This window comes from Gorilla gorilla, chromosome 12 (assembly GCF_029281585.2).
Source record: "Gorilla gorilla gorilla isolate KB3781 chromosome 12, NHGRI_mGorGor1-v2.1_pri, whole genome shotgun sequence".
Classification (NCBI taxonomy): domain Eukaryota; kingdom Metazoa; phylum Chordata; class Mammalia; order Primates; family Hominidae; genus Gorilla; species Gorilla gorilla.
The window spans coordinates 69,698,969-69,719,687 of record NC_073236.2 but is presented as its reverse complement, the minus strand read 5'-3'; the positions used below and the strand labels follow the sequence as shown (position 1 = coordinate 69,719,687).

The 20,719-nt window shown below is 44.8% G+C and overlaps 1 non-coding gene across 2 annotated transcripts in view; it reads right to left on the bottom strand.

Annotated features, from left to right (window-relative positions):
* LOC101142938 (uncharacterized) overlaps positions 1-20,719 on the bottom strand; it is a 106,364-nt gene that overhangs the window by 35,231 nt on the left and 50,414 nt on the right. Inside the window, exons 7-8 of one of the 2 annotated variants that reach the window (XR_008676934.2) lie at positions 7,645-7,767; positions 5,511-7,443 (exon numbers count right to left, since the gene is read on the bottom strand). This is a non-coding gene — a transcript (uncharacterized protein). Of the gene's footprint in view, positions 1-5,510; positions 7,444-7,644; positions 7,768-20,719 lie in introns of those variants that run through there. The other variant, XR_010129952.1, reaches the window with a different exon arrangement.

The following is a 20,719-nucleotide window of genomic DNA, read 5'->3' as shown; positions in this document are numbered from 1 at the left end:
TGGAGTTCTAAGGCCTAACCCTCAGCCTGTCTTGCCCCATTCCCCAAACTCATTCCTAAGTCTGATCTCATGGACACAGAAGAGGTCTAGGAAGGGAAGGGTATGCAGTAAAGGGTGACAGATGTCATAGCTCTGAGCCCTGGTACTAGAGTTAATGCAAAAGATCCACTTTTTGAACCTTGCACTGTCTGTAGCTCAAATAAATGTTCCACATATATAAACACTATTGTGTCTCAAATTTGTCAATGTGATTGGATGTATAAAAATTAAATATATTTAAATTTGTTATTATTTTCATACCAGCTTATAACCACTTGTATTATCTCAACAGACACTAGACAGACACTAGAAGCACCACCATTATGACACGCATACACACATGCATGTGAATGTGTGTGTGTTGGGGATTAGAAATGCATTAAATATTTTAATGATAGAAAGAGTGATCTCCTTCAGGAAAAGTATGGAGCAGGAGATGGAGGCTCATGCTTGTAGTTCCAGCTACTCAGGAGGCTGAGGCAGGAGAACCACTTGATCTCAGGAGCTCAAGGCCAGCCTGGGCAACACAGCAAGACTCCATCTCCAAAGGAAAAAAAGAGAGAGAAAAAGAGAAAAGAGAAGGAGGAGGAGGAGAAGAAGGGAAAGAAAAGGATGGAGATGACCAGTGTACCCAACATTGCTGTGGTCAAGTTCTGATGTCTCCTTATGGTTCTATCCACGGGGTGGGAGGAAAGGAGGCCACAACAGAGAGTTGGGTTTATGTAGAAAGGATTCTTTTGTGGATCGTGCCAATGATTTACTCCTGGACTGATGCTAGCCCTTAGCAGCCCCTCAGGCAGGTGCTTTGGTAAACCATCTACCTTGCTCAAAGCCTGGAAGGTGGGGTGAGATTTGGAGAGCAGATACTCTCTGTGAACTCCAGCTTCTGCTGACACAAATGGTCTGGAGTAGCCTGACTATCCAGATACACAGATACTGATGCTGCAATGGCTGTGACCATACCAAAGGCCAGGACACTTGACCAGGCATGTCCAAATGCATTAATGGACACAATGGGTTGAAAGAATTAAAATATGGACCATACCAGAAGTTTGTGCTCCTTACCAAAGTCAGCCTCTGGTGAGAATATGGATTGGAATCTAGCATCAGAGAACTAAAAACCTGTAAGGATGAGAAAGAGATGCCACATCATGGGCACTTCCCAGTCCTCCTCTAAGATATGGAACAACAGCCAGGCACGGTGGCTCATGCCTATAATCCCAGCACTTTGGGAGGCCAAGGTGGGTGGATTACCTGAGGTCAGGAGTTCAAGACCAGCCTAACATGGTGAAACCTTGTCTCTACTAAAAATACAAAAATTAGTCAGTCATGATGGCGCACGCCTGTAATCCCAGCTACTTGGGAGGCTGAGGCAGGAGAATCACTTGGGCACTCCAGCCTGGAAAACAAGAGTGAAACTCCATCTCAAAATAATAATAATATATATATATATATATATATATATATATATGGAATGAGAAAAGGATGCTCACTTTCACTATCTTTATTTAACATAGACCTGGAAGTCCTAGCCAGAGCAATCAGAAAAAAAAAAAGAAATAAAGGGCATCCAGATTGGAAAGGAAGAAGTCAAATTATTCTTGTTTGCAACAACGTAAAAACCTAAAGACTCCACCAAGGCCGGGCGCGGTGGCTCACGCCTGTAATCCCAGCACTTTGGGAGGCTGAGGTGGGCGGATCACGAGGTCAGGAGATCGAGACCACGGTGAAACCCCATCTCTACTAAAAATACAAAAAATTAGCCGGGCGCAGTGGCGGGCACCTGTAGTCCCAGCTACTCCGGAGGCTGAGGCAGGAGAATGGCGTGAACCCGGGAGGCGGAGCTTGCAGTGAGCCGAGATTGCACCACTACACTCCAGCCTGGGCGACAGAGCGAGACTCCGTCTCAAAAAAAAAAAAAAAAAAAAAAAAAAAAGACTCCACCAAAAAACTGTTAGAAGTCAACAAACAAATTCAGTAAAGTTGCGGGATACAAAACCAACATACGAAAATCAGTAGCATTTCTATACAACAGCAAAGAATCACAAAACAAAATCAAGAAAGGAATTCCACTAACAATAGCAAAAAAAAATAAAATAAAATACTTAGGTACAAATTTAACCAAAGTAAAAGATCTCTACAATAAAAACTATAAAACAAATGATGAAAGAAATTTAAGAGGATACAAAAAATGAAAAGATATCTCATGCTCATAGATTGGAAAAATTTATACTGTTAAAATGCCCATATTACCCAAAGCAATCTACAGATTCAATGCAATCTCTACCAAAATACCAACGACATTCTTCACAGAAATAGAAAAAACAACCCTAACATTCCTAGGGAACCACAAAAGACCCCAAATAGCCAAAGCAATCCTGAGCAGAAAGAACAAAACTAGAGGCATCGCACTACCTGACTTCAAAACATACTACAAAGCTATAGCAGGCTGGGTGTGGACACTCACGCCTGTAATCCCAGCACTTTGGGAGGCTGAGGCAGGAGGACTGCTTACATCCAGGATTTTCACACCAGCTGGGCAACATAGTGAGATCCCGCCTCTACAAAAAATTTAAAAATTAAAAAATTAGCTGGGAGTGATGATGTGCACCTGTAGTCCCAGCTACGCAGGAGGCTGATGTGGGAGGACCACTTGAGCCTGGGAGGTCCAGGCTGCAGTAAGCCAAGATCCTGGCCACTGCACTCAGCCTGGGCGACAGAGCAACACCCTGTGTCTCAAAAAAAAAAAAAAAAAGCGGGGGGTGGAGCAGGATGTAAGTTAGTATAGCCACTGTGGAAAGTAGTATGAAAGTTCCTCAAGAAACTAAAAATATATCTACCATATGATCCAGCAATCCTACTGCTAGGTATAATACATACAAAAGAAAGGAAATCAGTATATTAAAGAGATATCTGCACTCCCATGTTTACTGCAGCAGCAGTCACAATAGCCAAGATGTGGAATCAACCTAACAGTCTATCAACAGAAGAATGGATTAAAATGTGCTATATATACAAATACAGCCTAAAAAAGAATGAAATTCTGTCATTTGCAGTAACATGGATAAAACCAAGGCCATTATGTTAACTGAAATAAATCAAGCACAAAAAAGGTGATCTCATGGAAGTAGAGAGTAAAATGGTGGTTACTACAGGCCAGGAAGGGTAGGAGAGAGACTGATGAGAGGTTGGTTAATGGTTACAAACATATAGTTAGATAAAAGGAATAAGTTCTAGTATTCAATAGCACACAAGGGTGACTACAGTTAATAATCTGTCATGTTTCAAAATAACTAGAAGATTTAGAATGTTACCAACACAAAGGAATGACAAGGGTTTGAGGTGATGGATATGCTAATTAACCTGATTTGGTCATTATACATTGTATGTATCAGAATATCACATGTACCCCCATAAGTATGTTCAATTATTATGTAGTCAAGAAAACCCTACAGGGTAAGAAAGAGGTGCCACATCATGGGCACTTCCCAGTCCAGGGTACTGTAATTAAAGGTCCCTAAGGAAGGTCCTCAGATCCTCCAACATATCTAGTGAAATGATACCTAAAACCCATAATTAGAACTCTCGCTTCCTTTCACTGCAATTCCACTAGGTTGGGCCACATTGGGTGAGGCTGGGTGGAGCTAGAACCAGTATTATTCTGAGCTGTTGGCACTCTTTTCCACCCCAATACAGATGAAGATACTGAGAACGGAGTGTGATGGGGTAGGTGTGGAAATAGATGGAAGTAATGACGAGAAGACAACTTTCTAGTATTACCCATGATTGATTCATTTCAGGTCTCTCTCCCATGAACCCCACTGAACTTATTTGCGTTGAGTCTTTGGAAATTAGCAAGCACCTTCTTCAAAGTACTCACCCCTCCATGCCACCTGAGACCTAGGAAATAGGGTGCTTTCTGCATGGGCTCTCTGATGGCTCAAGGGCTATAAATTATGAAGTGATTAACTCAAAACCTTCCTCTCTGGGTGCCTCTGGAGGTGACATAGTAGGAACCCTGGTGCTGTGGTTTGAATGCATCCACCAAAGTTCATGTGTTGGAAACTTAATCCCCAATGCATCAGTGTTGAGAGGTAGGATCTTTAAGAGGTGATTAGGTCATGAGGGCTGTGCTCTCATAAATAGATTCATGTCATAGTCACAAGACTGGGTTCCTGATAAAAGGATAAGTCTGGCCCCCTCCTCCCTTGCACATGTATACTTTCTTGCCCTTCTACATTCCACCATGGGATGACGCAACAAAAAATAGCCAGGCGTGGTGGCATGAGCCTGTAGTCCCAGCTACTCGGGAGGCTGAGGCAGGAGAATCACTTGAACCCAGGAGGCGGAGGTTGCAGTGAGCTGAGGCCGTGCCACTGCACTCCAGCCTGGGCGACAGAGAGACTCCGTCTCCAAAAAAATAAATACATAAAATAAATTCTCCTTCCCAAAATATCAACCCTGGCACCTAAACTTCCACCACCAGAGAGGCCCTAAAGTTACTCAATGGCTCTCTGTTAAAATACAAATATCCCTCAACTCAGAGTAGGGGGTAGGGGACTGGTGTGATGTCATTCGAGAGCAAACCCATTGTAACCCTGGAATTTCTATATCTGAGGCTTAGGAGTGGCAATCCAGCAGAAAGAGGATTGGGGCAGGGAAGTGGCAGGTAATTACATTGAATATTTATTTGGAATAACTTTGGCCAAGGGACTGACAGAAATTTGGGATGATAAAGACATATAAGTGACACCCTGACTACCATTCCAGCAAGAGAAACAAGCTGAGTGCAAAGACATTGGCAATAAAAAACAAAAACAAAAACAGGAGTTCGGCCGGGCACGGTAGCTCACACCTGTAATCCTAGCACTTGGGGAGGCTGAGGTGGGTGGATCATAAGGTCAGGAGATTGAGACCATTCTGGCCAACATGGTGAAACCCCATCTCTGCTAAAATACAAAAAATGAGCCGGGCGTGGTGGTGCGCACCTGCAGTCCCAGCTACTCAGGAGGCTAAGGCAGGGGAATCACTTGAACCCAGGAGGCAGAAGTTGCAGTGAGCCGAGATTGTGCCACTGCACTCCAACCTGGTGACAGAGCAAGACTCCGTCCCAAAAACAAAACAAAACAAAATAAGAGTCCTGGACTTAGTGGAGGACATCAGATTCAACTCCCTCCCCTACTTGGCCACTTTGCTTGTCAGAAGCAGGTAAGCACACCAAGGCTGAGCTAAGAAATATCCACAAGGGGTCTTGTGTCCTCAGAATTCTCATCAAGGACCCCTCCCTAGAGGAGGCTGAGGAGGGAGTACAGGTCCTTGGGCCACAAATGGTGGGAGAAAGGCACAGTGAATTGTGAGCTGTCTTATCCAGTCACATGATCTCTTTTTCTCCCTCCTCCTCTGGTCTCTCCCTCTCCACCCTTCCCCTCCCTTTGCTCTGTTTTCAAGATTTGATTAAAATAGATGCAAACTCCAGTCTTTTCTATTTTTAATACCGAGCCATTACATAATCCACACAGTAATTGCTGACTTCAAAAACTATTGGCAACATTAGAAAATCCCCAGAGTTTTAAACAGGAAAAGGATTACTACAGCACAAAAGCCTTTGGTAGTTTCACTGACTAGTAAACCATTGGTAATCGTCACTTGCCAGTGGAAGTCACATGGGCCCTGGGAAACACTCCCCTATCTCAGGGAAAGCAGGCTGGGGGAAGGGATGAAATGCACCCTCAGCTGGGAGGAGGAGGCTGCTGGTGGGGTGGTGTGCTGAGCTCTGAGTGGGGCTCCAACAAGTGAGCTCCAGCCAAAAGTGCTGAAGGAGTGAGCTTCAGGTTGTCCTCGGGCCACCTTTTACTGCTTTTGTTTCTTGCTAGGGAGTGAGTGAAGTCTCCAGCGGCCCAGTCCTTTCCCTCTCGGTTTCCCACCTTCCTACAGCCTCCAACATATTCCTATAAGAGTCTGAGGGAGGGTGGACTACTCCAGTTAAATAGGAGATTTTATAAAGACACAGGAGCAGGGAAGGCTGCCTGTTTATCACAAAGACCTAACCCACTCCTCTGCAAGGCTTTCCAGACATTAGGCCAGAGCCACACTATTTAATTCTTCAATAAAATGATCCAATGAAAGTTTAAGAACCAGTGGTTTGGTTTACAACCAAGTAGAAGTTAATTATCTAATTGAGACAAAATTCTCTGTATGTGTATGTGTGTTGGGAGTGTGGGCAGTGTATAAGATACAGAGGGGACAGGGACTACTCTCCCTGATTTTGCCACTTCTGCCACAATCCTAACCCCAATAATCAAGGAGGATCCGAATAACCACATGGCCATTCATTCAATAAACGTATGCTGAATGCGACATACCAGACTAGGTGCTGGGGATGCAACACAGCAAAATCACTGCCCTGCTAGAACTGCTAGGTCAGTGAAGGAGAGAGACATTAATCAAAATATTACATAAACATATCATTACAATGATAATGAAGGCTTATGAGGGAAAGGTACAGGGCACTAGGAGCATTTAGAATAGGGGTATCGGATTGGGTCTGAGGGTTCCTAGATTATCCTTAGGACTCCAGGGTTCTTTTAAATCAGTACCCCTTCTTCTTCCCCTCACCCCACTCCTTCCTTGCTTCCTGTAGTTAATATTTACTGGTTTTTTTCTATGAGGAGGATAATGCCAGGTTCTTCACATGCATGATCTCATGTGATTCTCATGACAAACTTACAATTCAGCACTTTAAGACAAAGGATTTGCTGAGAAAGGCTGATCCACATTTTGCAAGGAGAACTATATAAAATTTATGGCACTGATTAGTTAAAACTCTTCTGGCTGCAGGTGGCAAAATTACAAATCAAATTTTCAAAAGGAGGGGTAAAAAAAGGGAAAACCTGAGGGCTGGGTGCAGTGGCTCACGCCTGTAATCCCAGCACTTTGGGAGGCTGAGGTGGGCGGATCATGAGTTCAGGAGATCAAGACCATCCCGGCTAACACGGTAAAACCCCGTCTCTACTAAAAATAAAAAAATTAGCTGGGAGTGGTGGTGGGCGCCTGTTGTCCCAGCTACTTGGGAGGCTAAGGCAGGAGAATGGCATGAACCCGGGAGGTGGAGCTTGCAGTGAGCCGAGATTGAGCTACTGCACTCCAGCCTGGGCGACAGAGCAAGACTCCATCCAAAAAAAAAGGGAAAACCTGGGCCCATGTCAATGAAATGTTCAGGGTTAGACTAGCTTAAGGCACAGTTAGATCCAGGTGCTCCAAAGATGTCATGTGGCCTTCATCTCGCTCCATCTCACAGCTCAGCTTTTACTTATGCTGGTTTCATTCTCAGGCAGCGTTCCCCTCAGGGTGGCAAGATGGCCCTCAGCAGCATAAGGCTTACATTTTACAGGCTTGGGAACTCACCTGGAAAAGAAATGAGGTCACTTTCTTAACAGTTCCAACAGAAATCCAGAGTCGTGATTGGCCTGGATTTGGAACCATGCCCACGTCAACTGCTATTCTCTGACCGCAGTCATGTGTCCTCCAACGGACTTATCCCACCAGAATCTGGTCTGAGAGTGGGGAAGGATGTGGTCCCCAAAAGGAAAATCAAAGTGTTCTTACCTAAGAATGGAGACTCCATGCTGGACAGTCAAAGCCCACTGATCTCTATCGTCCTCAAAGTTTGGAATTACAGTGGATGTTAAGACTACGAGATAAATTCTTCTATCAACCAGGTCCTCCTCCCTAAGGAATGAGCAAGAGTGTTTTGTTCAGTGTGGCACTAGCTGCATTCACTCTGGTCCTCCCTCAGCTGCTCAGACACCTTGGCTTAGGATAGTGATTGGAGTTAATATTTGCTTAAGACCAAGTGTGGTGGCTCACAATTATAATATCAGCATTTTGGGAGGCTAACACAGGAGGGCTGCTTGAGCACCAGAAGTTCGAGATCAGCCTAAGCAACCTGGCGAGACTTGGTCTCTACAAAAAAAAAAAAAAAAAAAAAAAAATGATCTGGGCATGGTGGTATGCACCTGCAGTCTCAGCTACTCAAGAGGCTGAGGCAGGAGGATTGCTTGAGCCCAGGAGGTTAAGGCTACAGTAAGCCATGATTGCACTACTGCACTTCAGCCCGGGTGACAGAGTGAGATCCTATCTCAAAAAAATTTATTTTGCTTAGGTCCTTGCTGAGAGCAGTCTTCAAGTCCCAAGACTTTGTGTAAGACTTTGCCCAACCTCTTTACCCCTAATGATATACGCTACTCAGCAATGGTGTGGCTGAGGAGGCTGCAGCTCTCCGACTTTTTTAACTAGCTTCCTCAGGTTCTGTGTAACTCATAAGGCAGGAAGAGTATAACAAAGTCCTTTGTTGGGAAGTTTGCTGTCCCCCTTTGGAGTCTGAATAGAGAGAGGAATAACATGATGGTTCCTGAAGCATACACAGAGCAGGATCTTGGGGACCACTGTTAAACACTGTATGAGTTACACAGCACTACAGCAATCAGATATCAGCTACAACCACCCTGTCCTTGGGCATGTTTTAAAAACTCCTTGAACCTCCCTATCCCAAGTTCTATGAGAAGTCCAAAGGCCTTCCCAGAATTTCTGCAAATCCCAGGAGCTAATGCTCTTCATAGTCCCTTTGGCTCTGACTCCATTCTTACTGGACTTCTTATCTCACTCACTTCTCACCTCCTGAGGCGGATCTCTTCCTCTGCTCTAAGCTGTCCCAGATACAGGACTCAGTCCCCCTTTTCCATGCTTTATCAAACAGAAAACACACACACACACACACATATATGCACTCACTCAAAACACTGTGCCCATCAGACTTTCCTGAAGGTATGAAAAGACTGAGGGGTTATTACCACACTGCTTGGCCCCTTTATCCTCTTCAAATGCTTCTCACATTGTGTTTGTGTATTGGGGTGGGAGAGAAATCCCCCTTACATTATTCAGAACAACTTAGCTCTCCACTCCCTTTTCTCTGACTTCCAATGACCCATAGCTGGAGTCACCCATAGTATGAACCATCCACTCCAGGTTCTACCCTTTCTACCCTTGATCAGCACCGAGGAACAAAAAGAAGTTTTGAACTTTCACTCACCACTACCATTCTGTAGTGGTAAAGGGAATGGAATAATTTTTTCCCCTATGAATATGAATTAAGCCACCTCTCTTTAGAAGAAGAACTGGCCACAGCCATTTTTTGTTTTAAATAAATTTCTATTACATCTCTCTATATCAACTCTCCAGCTCTAAGTAAAGCCTATGTAACAAGTCTGAAACAATTCCCATACACTCATTGGCAGTCTTGTGACACTGAGAATGTGATTAAGGAAAGCAATGCTGGCCGGGCGTGGTGGCTCACGCCTGTAATCCCAGCACTTTGGGAGGCCGAGGCGGGCAGATCACGAGGTCAGGAAATCGAGACCATCCTGGCTAACACGGTGAAACCCCGTCTCTACTAAAAATACAAAAAATTAGCCGGGCAAGGTGGTGGGCGCCTGTAGTCCCAGCTACACGGGAGGCTGAGGCAGGAGAATGGCGTGAACCCCGGGGGGTGGAGCCTGCAGTGAGCCGAGATCGTGCCACTGCACTCCAGCCTGAGCGACAGCGAGACTCCATCTCATTAAAAAAAAAAAAAAAAAAAAAGGAAAGCAATGCTTCTGTCCCTAAGACACTGGCTATCTTTTATTTATTTATACGTTTTTTGAGACGGAGTTTCGCTCTTGTTGCCCAGGCTGGAGTGCAATGGCGTGATCTCAGCTCACTGCAACCCCTGCCTCCCAGATTCAAGCGATTCTCCAGCCTCAGCCTCCCGAGTAGCTGGGACTACAGGCATGCGCCACCACACCCAGCTAATTTTTGTATTTTTAGTAGAGATGGGATTTCACCATGTTGGCCAGGCTGGTCTTGAACTCCTGACCTCAAGAGATCCACCCGCTTCGGCCTCCCAAAGTGCTGGGATTATAAACGTGAGCCACCGCGCCTGGCCAACACTGTCTATCTTTAAAAGAGAAAGGACTTGCTGTCCCTGTGCCACCTTATGATAGAATCCCTGTTGTTTCTAGACTGTAGCTTTGAAGCCTCAAATCCCAGTGAAATAGGCAGAATTAGAGTGAGCTTAAAGTACTCCACTCACTTAGGTTGATGGGGGTCTGAGACCAAGATTAAAACCAGCTGAGGGGCCTCTCCAAAAGAGAGGCAAGGACAAATACGAGGGACAGGTTTCCTCCAATGACTGAGGCCAGCTCTAAACCTTGCCTTCCTGGGCCACTCAGGTTTATCTTCCCTTTTGAAGGAGATGAAGCAAGCAAGGCCTCCTATGCAGAGGCCCCAGCCCCTCCAACTGCAACAAAGGCAGGGCAGAGAGGCTCTTGCATGGCTGTACATACCAAAAGTAAGGAAATCCTAGGAAAGAAAAAACCTAAACTTTGAATTCCATTATTCATCATACCAAAAAGTGCAACTGCAGACATCATGGCCTAGCAGCCTCCCTCAGGAATCCTTTTAGGCTAGGCACAGTGGCTTACGCCTGTAAACCCAGCTCTTCGGGAAGCTGAGGCAGAAGGACTGCTTGAGCCCAGGAGTTGGGAGACCAATCAGAGCAACACAGTGAGACCTTGTCTCTATAGAAGATTTTAAAATTAGCTTAGTTGGGCGTGGTGGTGTGCACCTGAAATCCTGGCTACTCTGGAGGCTGAGGCAAGAGGATCACAAGAGCCTGGGAGGTTGAGGCTGCAGTGAGCCGTGAGCATACCACTGCAATCCAGCCTAGACGAGAGAACAAGAAAGACCATGTCTCAAAAAAATAAAAATGAAAATAAAAATTAAGATTTTTAAAAAAGGAATCCTTTTAGTCCGTGGGAACAGAAGGGTAGTGAGAGTTCTCTAAATCTTTTCCAAGGGCTAGAATTTATAATATAAGATTAAACTAAAAAAAAGAGGAAGGTGAGGATGCGAGGATGGGGAATAAGTCTTTTACATAAAAGAAAAGCAAAGGTTAACATTTCATTCATTAAGATCATAATTAGTAAAACACAGCCTTGTCCAGGTGCGGTGGCTCATGCCTGTAATCCCAGCACTTTCGGAGGCAGAGGCGGGTGGATCACCTGAGGAGTTCCAAGACCAGTCTGGCCAACATGGCAAAACTCTGTCTCTACTAAAAATACAAAAAATCAGCCAGGGGTGGTGGTGGGTGCCTGTAATCCCAGCTACTTGGGAGGCTGAGGCAGGAGAATCACTTGAACCTGGGATGCAGAGGTTGCAGTAAGCCAAGACTGCACCATCGCACTCCAGCCTGGGTGACAGAGCAAGACTCTGTCTCGAAAAAAAAAAAAAAAGAAAAACACAGCCTTAAATTTTAACCTAAAGGCACCCACAAATAAAATTTAAAACAGAGGCCAGGCACGGTGGCTCACACCTGTAATCCCAGCACTTTGGGAGGCCGAGGCGGGAGGATCACTTGAGGTCAAGAGTTTGAGACCAGCCTGGCCAACAATGGTGAAACCCCATCTCTACTAAAAATACAAAATTAGCCAGGCATAGTGGCAGGCACCTGTAATCCCAGATACTTGGTAGGCTGAGGCAGGAGAATCACTCGAACCTGGGAGGCGGAGGTTGCAGTGAGCTGAGATTGCGCCATTGCACTCCACCTGGGCGACAAGAGCAAAACTCCATCTCGAAAAAAGAAAAAAAAAAAAAAAAGTTAAAATTTAAAATAGGTTATATGCTTTTTTTTTTTTTGAGACAGAGTCTGGCTCTGTCGCCCAGGCTGGAGTGCAGTCATATGATCTCAGCTCACTGCAACCTCTGCCTGCTAGGATCAAGCTATCCTCCCACCTCAGTTGGCTCAGTAGTAGAGACAGAGTCTCTCTTTATTGCCCAGGCTGGTCTTGAACTCCTGAGCTCAAAAGATCCACCCACCTCAGCCTCCCAAAGTGCTGGGATTACAGGGATAAGCCACTGTGCCCAGCCCAATATACACATTCTAAATCAAATAATTATAATTTTTTTTTAATAAATGGGTGCCAGACAAGGTAGCTAATGTCTGTAAACCCAGCACTTTGGGATGCTGAGGCAGAAGAATTGATTGAGTTCAAAACCAGCATGAGCAACATAGTGTGACCTCATCTCTACTAAAAATAAAAATAAATTAGCCAGACATGATGATGTGAGCCTGTAGTCCCAGCTACTCAGGAAGCTGAGGCGGGACGATCACTTGAGCCTGGGAGATCAAGGCTGCAGTGAGCTATGATTGAACCACTGCACTCCAGCCTGGGATACAGAGGAAGACCCTGTCTCAATCCATCAATCAATGTACCCATCAATGGGGACCATGCATGGTGGCTCATGCCTGTAATCCCAAATCGTGAGATTACACTTTGAGAGGCAGAGATGGGAGGATAGCTTGAAGCCAGTAGTTGGAGGCTGCAGTGTGCTATGATGGCACCACTGTACTCCAGCCTGAATGAAAAAGCAAGATGTTGTCTCTAAAAAGAAATTTAAGCCAGGCGCGGTGGCTCAGGCCTGTAATCCCAGCACTTTGGGAGGCCAAGGTGGGTGGATCACTTGCGGTCACGAGTTTGAGACCAGCCTGGCCAACACGGAGAAACCCCATCTCTACTAAAAATACAAAAATTAGCCGGGCTTGGTGGCACACACCCGTAGTTCTAGCTACTCAGGAGGCTGAGGCTGGAGAATCACTTGAACCCAGGAAGCAGAAGTTGAGCCGAGATCACACCATTGTCCTCCAGGCTGGGCTGTCGACAGCAAGATTCCATCTCAAAAAATAAAATTAAATTTAAAAATAAAAAACAAATGAGAACATTCTATCCATATTTTTCCTCACTCACTTTTTTCACTGATACAGAAACCTGCTTCCATCTTTGAACAGCCACATGGTATTTCATACTACCCCTACTTGTAGATATTTACCACTGCAATAAACATCCTTGTCTAGAGAACTCTGTGCTCAAGGGTAAGCACTTCTTTGTATTTGCCCATTTTCTACCAAGGTTTGTCTTTTTCTTATTCTTTGTATTTGCCCATTTTCTACCAAGGTTTGTCTTTGTCTAAGATTTGTATAAACTCTTTATAGATATTAGCCTATATTGTCTACTATATATATCGCAAAAATTTTCTCCCAACCTATTGGCTGTCTTCTAACTTTGTTTATAATGACTTTTGTCAGATAGAAGTTTCTCATTCTTATGTAGCAAAACCCATTACAAACTATTTAAAAGTACAGAGAAGGCCAGGTGGGGTGGCTCATACCTGTAATCCCAGCACTTTGGGAGCCTGAGGCGGGTGGATCACCTGAGGTCAGGAGTTCAAGACCAACCTGGTCAACATAGTAAAAGCCCATCTCTACTAAAAATACAAAAATTAGCTGGGTGTGGCAGTGAACACCTGTAGTCCCAGCTACTTGGGAGGCTAAGGCAGGAGAATTGCTTGAACCTGGGAGGTGGAGGTTGCGGTGAGCCGAGATTTGTACCACTGCACTCCAGCCTTCATGACAGAGCGAGACTCCCTCTCAAAGGAAAAAAAAAAAAAGAAGTACAGAGACAGGAGCAGTGCACCCCAAGCTCTGATCCAAACAGCCTCTTTTGCTTAGGTTCCTGTGGTGAAATGGCTGGTTAGGCAATCATTTTCTGAGCTGTTCACATCTGGTTTTACAGCCAGAGTGGTGGTAAAAATGCATCAAGGTAAAAAGGGGCAAAAACAATTGTGAAGATTTTAATGTATTTGTTTGAGTTATTTGGAAGTTGCTTTTTAAATGTTTGGGGTCATGAACTAACAATGTTGAAAGAATCCTGAACCACTGAAAATTCAAAAACATCTTTGTGAACAATTATCTGAGTATTTCCAGACTCTTTCAAACTACGTGGACTTTTTAGGGCATTTTCTGCTGTCACTGTGAAGCTGATGACTGAACACAGCTCAAGAAAAATAAATTTCAGACCTCAAAGGAACAGAAAGGCTCAAGAGTCCATTGACTCCTAGAGTTCTAAGCAAGAAACCTTTTTAAAAGCTTCCATTCAGCCTCTCACAGATGATTAGCATTGGCTCAGGCTCAATTTGATCCTGAACAGTTAAAAAATCCTAGCAGCCAAATGGGATTTTGCCTGCAAGAGGGCCACAGGCTTTTCCCCCAAGAGTTCATGGCGCCTGTTACCTGCAAAGGAAGGTCCAGGACTTTGTGGAGCTTGTCCTACTTGGCCAGAACACACCAGGCCCCGTTAAGACTCTACATTATTTAGACAGGCAGTACAGAAAGCAAGCCTGAAAGGTGGTCCTAGCCAGCTTCCCTCTAGCTGAAACTTGATACTCATTTAACTTGTTTTCTGGAAAATGAAAGTCATGCCATGAAATCATTCTTCAGGACCTAGCAATACTAGAAGAAGCCCTGGAGTTCGGGGCTCCAGTGAACTAAGATTGTGCCAAGCCTGGGAGACACAGCAACACCCTGTCCAAAAAAAAAAAACACCCCACAAGGAGGAGAAACAGACATTCGCCTCAATGCTACTTTTTTTTTTTTTTTTTTTTTTTTTGAGATGGAGTCTTGTTCTGTCATTCAGGTTGGAGTGCAGTGGCGCAATCTCGGCTCACTGCAACCTCCACCTCCTGGGTTCAAGTGATTCGCCTGCCTCAGCTGGGATTATAGGCGCCAGCCATCATGCCCGGCTAATTTATGTATTTTTAGTAGAGACAGGGTTTCACCATGTTGGCCAAGCTGGTCTCGAATTCCTGACCTCAAGTGATCTGCCCACCTCAGCCTCCCAAAGTGTTAGGATGACAGGCGTAGGCCACCACGCCCAGCCTCGGTGCTACTCTGAAGCCATTATTCCTACAAAAAATCCTTCCTTTGCTGAGGCTCATGCCAAACAACTACACTCTTCCTCACTGCTATCATCTGCAGACCTTCTGGTCATCAAGGACTTTGGCCTCTGAGGCACAGTATGCCTTTCCACCTCAAGTCAGACCCTTTGCCTGGTCATGGCCTTCTATATTTCCGCCTCTCCTTGTTTTTACTTCTACAGCTTCTGTTCTTCAACTTCATTGGGATTTCCAGCCCCTTGACAGCCCCACTCCCTATCATATGCCACCTATCACTCCTCTCCTGGGTTCATTTCTTTCTCTAGCCAGCTAGAGGCCAACCACTCTCCTACCAATACCCTAGACCCCCTTATTCCATGTCTTCCATTTGCCCCACAAAACACAGCTACTATCTGAACACAAATGTCCTCCTTTGTTTTAATCCCAAGTTGCTTTGTGCTGCTAAAGCAATCATGAAGTCATGAGGGCTACTTTCTCTAAAATTCATCATCTCCAATGTTAGCTGGGTCTTCAGCACAGCTCAGGTGTCTTCCTACAGCAGCTTTTAAAAACCATACCACTCTGCCCACTCCCAGCAGATGACCTCAACTTCTGCCCACAGAAATCAAAGCCCAAAAGAAGAAAACTCCAACTTTCTGTCTCACAGAATCTTACCAAATCCCTCTGCCCAATTACATCCCTTGCCCCATCAAATGAAATTTAAAAGTGCCTAAAAGGGCCTGGCATGATGGCACGTCTGTAGTCCCAGTTACTTGGGAGGCCGAGGCGGGAGGCCGAGGCAGGAGGATTGTTTGAGTCCAGGACTCTGAAGACAGTCTGGGCAACATAGTAAGACCCTGTCTCTAAAAAATATGAATAAATTTAAATCTTTAAAAAAAATGCTTGGCCAAGTGCAGTGGTTCTCACCTATAATCCCAGCACTTTAGGAGGCCAAGATGGGAGGATTCTTTGAGCTCAGAAGTTCAAGACCAGGCTGGGCGCAGTGGCTCACGCCTGTAATCCCAACATTTTGGGAGGCCGAGGCAGGTGGATCACCTGAGATCAGGAGTTCGAGACCAGCCTGGCCAACATGGTGAAACTCGTCTCTACTAAAAAACAAAAATTGGCCAGGTGTGGTGGCATGCGCCTGTAGTCCCAGCTACTCGGGAGGCTGAGGTGGGAGAATCGCTTGAACCCAGGAGGCAGAGATTGCAGTGAGCCAAGATTGTGCCACTGCACTCCAGCCTGGGCGACGGAGTGAGACTTCATCTCTACTAAAAATTTTTAAAATGGCCGGGTGCAGTGGCTCATGCCTGTAATCCTAGCACTTTGGGAGGCTGAGGCGGGCAGACTGCTTGAGCTCAGGAGTTCATGACTAGCCCGGGCAACATGGAAAAACCCTCTCTCTACAAAAAATACAAAAACTTGATTGGGCATGGTTGTGCATGCCTGTAGCCCCAGCTACTCAGGAGACTGAAGCAGGAGGATCACTTGAGCCCAGGAGATGGAGGCTGCAGTGAGCTATAATTGCACTACTGCACTCCAGCTTGAGCAACAGAGACCTTGTCTTTTAAAAAAAAAAAAAAAATGTTCAGCAGAGTGTTGGCAAAAAGTAGGAAAGCAACAAAGGGTGGTTTATTGCACCCGGCCAATAATTTTTAATACTATGAATGATAATAGATTTTCCTTTGTATTAATGCTACTTCTGACCACAGTATAAGCATAACTGTTTAAAGAATGCTTTAAAACAATCCTGTTTTCACAAAACTCACCTAGTTCTCTAGATCCAAAAGCTGGAAACAATCTCTCCCCCCTCTGAATTCCCACAGATTAGGTGGTGGTAATGTTAATCTCAGTGGTAGACCTATCTTGTTCAGCTCAAGTTTAATCTCTCTGCCAGTACTCAGGATTTAGTAACCCCTTCTCCCCAGGGGCCTTGCTCAACAATTTTTATTTCTATTTTGTATTATTATTTATTTTAGAGACGAGGTCTCACTCTGTGGCCCAGGTTGGAGTACAGTAGCATGATCACAGCTCACTGCAGTCTCGACCTCCCAGGCTCAAGCGATCCTCCCACCTCAGTCTCCCAAGTAACTGGGACTACAGGTGCATGCCACCATGCCTGGCTAATTTTTTAATTTTTTTGTGGAGACAGGGTCTCATCATGTTGCCCAGGCTGTTCTCAAATTCCTGGGCTCAAGTGATGCTCCACTTCAGCCCCTCAAAGTGTTTGTTTATTTTTCCTATCTTCAACTTCTCCCTCTCATCTAGCTCTTTCTCCACAGCAAAAGGACATGCTTGGGTCTCAAAATGTAAATCAATAGCCCTCTCTACATCCCATGTCTTCCTTTCACTAACTTTTCTCATTTTACAGACAAGCTTCTTGAAAGTACGGCTTCCCTGACTGGGTCCACATCCTTGCTTCCCATTCACTAGCTACAGAGCTACCATCCAGTAAAAGAGTGAATTCCTCTTACTTACCAAAGGTTCTGCTCTTTGGAAAATGGTTTTAGTGATTATTAAAGAAGCACAATGAAAAGAAGTATACTGTATTGCTATTAACTCAGAGTTTTAATAATATTAATGAGTTTTTTTTTTTTTTTTTGAGACAGTCTCGCTCTGTCACAAGTTGGAGTGCACTGGCGCAATCTCAGCTCACTGCAACCTCCGCCTCCTGGATTCAAATTATTCTCCTGCCTCCAAATTATTCTCCTGCCTCAGCCTTCCAAGTAGCTGGGATTACAGGCACACATCACCATGCCTGGCTAATTTTTGTATTTTTAGTAGAGATGGGGTTTCGCCATGTTGGCCAGGCTGGTCTCGATCTCCTGACCTCAGGTGATTCACCCGCCTCGGCCTCCCAAAGTGCTGGATTACAGGCATGAGCCACCACACCCAGCCAATAATTTTTAATACTATGAATGATAATAGATTCTCCTTTGAATTAATGCTACCTCTGACCATAGTATAAGCAAAACTGTTTAAAGCGTTCTTTAAAACAAGATTGTTTTCACAAAACTCACCTAGCTCTCTAGACCCAAAAGCTGGAAACGATCTCTCCTGCCTCTGAATTCCCACAGATTAGTCTCTATCTGTCACATCCTAACACTCTATCTACAAGTAAAATTATTTTTATACTGAAAAGTTCCTCAAAAGCAGGCTCAATTCAAGTTATCACAGAACTCTCTGCAGTTAATAAATATTTGAAAATGAATAAATGGACTTTTATAAGCACCTGCTATAGAAGGGCTAATTTTAATTATAAATCAGTCTAATCAACTCATTAAATCAGGCCACCTGAAAAACCTCCACTGTCATTTTGCTAACTTAATGTTAGTTTTCCTTATGTATTGAAGCTAATAAAGCTGCATTCACTCATTCATATCCTATAATTTAGGCTTTCACTCATTGAAACATGCCTTGAAAAGTCTCAAATACTGACACTCATGATACTGTGTCATTTTGGTTTCAGTCTGGAAGAACTAAGGTAAGTCAGTGAGGTCGGCATTACCCAGTCTGAAGGGAATGAGCAGGGCATTCCTATGGGCGGAATGCATTTGCCTCCTCCCTAACCCAAAAAACACCCTGGGAAATGCTCATCCAGGAAAGACTGAGACTTACTCTCAGGCATGCCTGCTCCCCTCTGCTTCAATTCCTTTCATATAAGCTGAGTGTCAGCTCCTCATCATGGGCATGGCTTTGACACTAGCTGGACTTTCCTAGGTTTGCTCATTTCTGAAATAAGAAAATTTGCCTTGGGAACCTCAAGCGTTTTTGTTTGTTTTGTTTTTTTTTTAATAGACAAGGGGTCTCACTATGTTGCTGGAGCTGATCTCCAAGTTCTGGGCTCAAGTGATCCTCCTGCCTCAGCCTCCCAAAGTACTGGGATAATAGGTGTGAGCCACTGCACCCAACCCCTCAAACATTTTTTCATGCTGATATTCATGCGAATAATCATACATTATTTACCCATTTGAAAATCAGATTTCAGGCTGGGCGCAGTGGCTCATGCCTATAATCCCAGCACTTTGGGAGGCCGAGGCGGGCAGAACACCTGAGGTCAGGAGTTCAAGACTAGCCTGGCCAACATGGTGAAACCCCCGTCTCTACTAAAAATACAAAAAATTAGCCAGGCGTGGTGGCACATGCCTGTAGTCCCAGCTACTCAGGAGGCTGAGGCAGGAGAATCACTTGAACCCGGGAGGTGGACATTGCAGTAAGCAGGGATCGCGCCACTGCACTTGAGCCTGGGCGACAGAGCGAGACTTTGTCTCAAAAAAAAAAAAAAAAAGAAAATCAGATTTTATTTTGAAAAGCAGGTCCAATACTTAAAAGAACCCGGTGGGAAATCCTTCTGTGGTATGATATCACTGCCCACAGACACTTCCAATATAACTGTTAGATCATCTATATGAGACCAACAATTCTCCCAAGGCAGGATGTGGCGGATGCTGTCAGGAGCTTCTTCCAAAGCACTAACATTCCTGCCCCCACAGACCCTCTGAAGAAGGTAGTCTCTTCTAATCCTTACCCAGGCAGAATTATGGGCTTGGAGTTGGTGTGCTAAGGGTAAAAAGGCGGCCAAGAATACTCACCAGGAAACACAGGCAGGACCAGATGACAGGCCCCAGACCCCAGTCCCTCTGGAGCCAGAACCAGCACCTCCCAGTTTGCTTTACCCTTGTAGAGAGTGTAACTTCCAGCAGGGCTAAAAATCACTAATGGCATACAGCCAGAGGGCAGGGCCAGGCTGTGTAAGCAAAAACCAGAGATGTGCCAGAGAAGTTCCGGATTTAGAATCCACGCAATGAGAAGGAAGGGAGGTGAAGAGCCTCCTACAGCGGACCTATAAAGTAGGGGCCCTCTCTGGGCGAGATCCAGGTTGCCAGTAGGAAATCTCCCACCTCCATGAGCCTCCTCAATTGTTCCAGGGACTCTCAGCAGCCTGATCTTTTAGGAGGAGAGATTCAGTGACTGGGACTCAAGTGATACCAGCTTACCAGTTCTGAAAACACTCCTCTGTGGAATTACCAGCTCACAGAGCAGAAAAGTCCTATGGTGCCTCCATTTCCTCCCTCTCACTATAAAATCTGAGCAATATGACTTGTCCCTAAACAACCCAGCAAAACTACAGTGTGAGGCTGTGGGAAGACTGTTTCACACAGCTCAACATGCCTCAAGGAAAAAGATTCCACTAGTTCTTCACTCACTCACTCATTTACTGGACCATCATTTTCTGACTGCCCACAATGCACCAAGCACTGAGGCGCAAGATGCCTTGCAGGATTCTTAGCAGACACCAGTCTAGCAATTGCAAGAAAATTTCTGTTAACACTGACCCTGTTGATTCTGGACTCCTCATACGAGATAATTACATTTTGTGTTTATGCTATCTGAATGAGTCAGTTAAATAATTTAATCCCATAAGTACGACTGCCAGTTGGAAAACTGAAGTGACTTAAGGGACTCTTGATTTTCTACTCATTAAAGTAGCTCCTCTCAGGATCTCTATCAGCTAGCAAATACACAAGTGGAGGTACCATGGAATTCCAAAAATAAACAAACCTAATGACTTCACAAATTTTTTTTTTCATTTAACTAACTCAAGCCCTTCTGTCACTGGTCTAAGTCAATATGCTTTTACTGTATTACTTTCAAAGAAATGAAGCCAGAATTCAATAAAGAAATGAGAAATGAACTTTGAGGCTGAATATCTGAGTTTGAATCCTAATTCTGCATTTTCAGATATTCAGCCTCAAAGTTCATTTCTCATTTCTCCACTCCCTGTCTCTTAGAGATAAATTTTCCAAGGAGGGGCAGACAGAGCAAAAGCTGCAGCCTGGAGCTAGGAGCAGGGAAGAGGTGGGCAGAAAAAGAG